The sequence below is a fragment of the Malania oleifera genome, chromosome 2, assembly GCF_029873635.1.
Source record: "Malania oleifera isolate guangnan ecotype guangnan chromosome 2, ASM2987363v1, whole genome shotgun sequence".
Taxonomy (NCBI): domain Eukaryota; kingdom Viridiplantae; phylum Streptophyta; class Magnoliopsida; order Santalales; family Ximeniaceae; genus Malania; species Malania oleifera.
The window spans coordinates 111,938,661-111,942,639 of NC_080418.1; positions in this window are offsets into that span (position 1 = coordinate 111,938,661).

Consider the following 3,979-nt stretch of genomic DNA (forward strand, 5'->3'; position numbering starts at 1 on the left):
TTAGTCTTCTAGAATTTTATTATTATTATTATACCAAGAAATGTAAATTTTAAGCATGGGATTTAATTACTCTATTATGTGGCATGAGTTTATTACAGTTTAGTAGTATTTATGCAGTTTTGAAAATATCATATTTTACAGCTTATTAGTAGGAAAATATTGATATCAGTTTTCAAAAAATATGATTTTAAGTATTATTCAGTATGCCATGACTTCAAATCCATAACACTCAGTTATTCAGTTTATTCAGCAATTTAGTCAGAAATTCAGATTATGTAAGAGTAGTTTAAAGATATTATGGTTATTTCTACATAATGGTAAAAACAGTAAATATATATATATATATATATATATATATATATATATATATATCAGTACTAAATAGTATCAGACGCTGTGGAGATAGTCAGTCAAATTCAGACAGTAGAGCATGGTATTATTGCTATTTCAGATTATAGTGCAACCACTTATGTTGGATAATATGTGGATTCCGTCTAACTGTGCCAGGAGAGATTGCAGTCTCCCCAGAAAGTTGGGTTGAGGTGGCCGGTTAGACGAGATAGAGTAGGAGTATGCCCGGAGAGACTGCAGTAAGCCAGATGGTTGATAGAGATATGGATTGACTTGCCTGGTAGGCCAACCAGAGTAAGTCCTGCCTACGAGCCACAGAACCTTGTCATGAGGGGTTAAATCATGACATTTAGTTCCTAGGATATTATCACAGTTGTTTATATATATAGATGTATAGTGCAGCAGCAGCATTATTATAATATTAGAATTATGGGTGAATAGAAAACTCAAATATTCAGTTGTATTTTAAGCTATAATAAACGCAACCTGTATAGTATACTAGACTAGCAGTTTTATAGTCTCAAGTACTATAATAGTAGATTTAAATGTGTAACTCAATAGCCACACACTAGTAATAGCATATTTGCTTTTACTAAGCGTTGTCTCATCCTAGTGACTTACCATTTTTCAAGTGATCCAACTAGGTGAGTAGATCAGGCTCGCGGGTAGAGGAGTTCTTACGCTACCCTTTCTAGAAGGGTAGGTGTTTCTGTAATGTTAGTTGTTTGGGGGTAGATCCAAGGATTTTGATGACATCACTGGGTATTTTGTGATATATATTTTGGGACTTTCTAGATTTCTGGTATTGTATATAATTGTTTACAGTTTCATGTTTACCTCTGCTTGGGAATGTATTGCGTACAAAGTTTTCCTCAGTGCTCCTTTGGGCCTGAGATGTTTTTAGTGGTGTTATAGAAAAATTTTCTATGTGTTTTTAAAAAATAGTATATACAAAAGCAGGTCGTTAGAGTTTGGTTTCAGAGCCTAGGTTGCTAGGTTCTATAGACCCTAGAGTGTAGCGAAAACAATATTAGAATATAGGAAAAGAATTTGAGGTTTTTTTTTTTGTAGTATGGGTACAAGATTTTCGTAATGGTTTCCATGTCTTTCCTGGGGTGACAATTTCAGGAAAGCCATAGTAAACTATTAACGAGTCATGTGTCTAGGCTGCTGGATTGGATTTTGGGTTAGGAACAGGGGGAATAGTTAATAGTGAATCTGAAGTTTTAGTTGAATGAAATGAATTATACCTGTACGTGAGATAGGATTCTGAAATAGTGTTCTTTGTATTTTCAGAATGGATCCAGGGAGCAGTGGTACGAATACTGGAGGTGATAGACCAAGACCCTCCAGTATGGGAGGTGGAGATGCAGATGCAGTGTTGCACAGTGTCACCCAGAAAGTGAAAATTGAGATGGCTAGAAGCGCGGGAGAGCGTGGCTGCACAATCGAGAAGTTTATGTGGATGAAGTCTCCATCTTTTGCTGGAGGAAGCTGACCCAGTTGTGCTTGAAAATTGGATTCAGGATATTGAGAAAATTTTGGCGGTGCTTGCATGTATAGACGAATAGAAAGTATCATTTGCATCGTTTAAACTGACAGGATAGGTAAAGCGCTGGTGAAGATCAACGCGATTTATTAAGGAACAGAGGTCTGATCCCGTGCCAGTGACATGGAGTCAATTCAAGGAGCTATTCTTCGAGCAATATTTCCCTACTATTGCTCGAAGTGTGAAAGTAGTGGAATTCCTACATTTAGCTCAGGGGCAGATGACAGTATCGCAGTATGCAACATGGTTTATTGAGTTGTCTCGTTTTACCCTACACTTGGCACACAACGAGGAGAAGAAAGCAAGGAAATTTGAGGAAAACCTGAGGCAAAATTTTTTTGAGCAAGTCATCAGTTTTTAGGCTCAGACGTTCATAGAGGTGGTGGACAAAGCTGCCATTATTGAGTGTGGCATACAGAGAGGTGTCGAAGCTCAGAGTCAGAGGAAGAGGCCCACACCTCAAGATTTTCAGTCGAGTTCCAGCTAGAGCCCATGGAGAGGAGACCGATATGGAGATAGTCAAGGACGGATGATGGGACACAGTGGTCCTTAGGGTGGACAGACTGTTCCTACCTGTCCTAGATGTGGCCAGAGGCATCCAAGTGAATGTAGAATGGGAGAGGACATCTACTATCGTTGTGGGAGACCTGAGCATCGGTCTTGGTCATGTCATGGATTGCCGGCACAAAGACCAGCTCGCAGACCATTTTGGGGTGGTTATTAGGCACCTTGTGGAGGTCAGCAGAAGAACACTACACCAGCAGGGGTCTATGCATTGACGTTGGGTGACGTCGAGGCAATTGGAGACGTAGTTACAGGCACCTTTATTGCTTTTTCATATAAAGATGTTGTTTTATTTAATACAAGTGCCACCCATTTTTTATTTCATCTATGTATACTAAATTGACGGGGTGTGAGGTATGATTGTTAGATGTTGGGTTGGCTGTAGCTACACTGATTGGATTAGCGAGGAGATGTAGGAGAATACTTATGGACTTTCCAGTGACCATTCAGGAAAAGGTACTGCCAGCTGATCTTGTGATATTAGAAATGCAGGGGTTTGATATAATTCTGGGTATGGATTGGTTGATAGTTAATCATGCTAGTATTGATTGTCATTTGAAAGAAGTGATTTTCAAACCTTTGGGTGAGTAAGAATACAGATTTCTTGGTTCACGTGTGCATTCTTCACCACAGCTTGCATCAGCTATTCAGGTGAGGAAACTGATTCAAGATGGTTGCCAAGGATTTGTTGCCTACATAAAGGAATTGCCAAAAGAAGAACTAAAATAAGATGATATTCTTGTGGTTAGAGAATTTTCAGACATTTTTTCCAGAAAAATTACCTAGTTTACCACTGGACCGTGAAGTTGAATTTATTGTGGATCTTTTACCGGGGTCAGCACCAGTATCTAAAGAACCTTACTGAATGGCTCCAGCCGAGTTAAAAGAACTAAAAGATCAATTGCAGGAATTGCTGGATAAAGGATTTATCAAGCCCAGTGTGTCACCCTAGGGAGTACAAGTTCTGTTTGTGAGAAAGAAAGATGGGACCATGAGGATGTGTATAGATTATAAGGAGATAAATAAATTGACAGTTAAGAATAAATATCCTTTTCCTCGGATTGACAATTTTTTTAATCAGCTCCAGGGGACCCAGGTCTATTCTAAAATTGATCTTCGGTCGGGTTATCATCAAGTGAAAGTTAGGGCAGAAGACATTTCAAGGATAACATTCTAAACTAGATATAGGCACTAATAGTTTTTGGTGATGCCATTTGGGTTGACCAATGCGCTAGTAGTATTTATGGATTTAATGAATCGGGTGTTTCATCAGTACTTGGACCAGTTTGTTGTTGTATTCATTGACGATATATTGGTCTATTAGAGGAGTTTGGAGGAGCATGAGCATCATTTAAAGATGGTGTTGTAGACATTGAGGGAGAGAAAGTTGTTTGCAAAATTCAAGAAATGTGAATTCTAGCTGAGACAAGTTTCTTTTCTAGGTCATGTGATCTTTGAGGTAGGTATATCATTTGACCCGAGTAAGATAGAGGCAATGGTGAATTGGGTGAGACC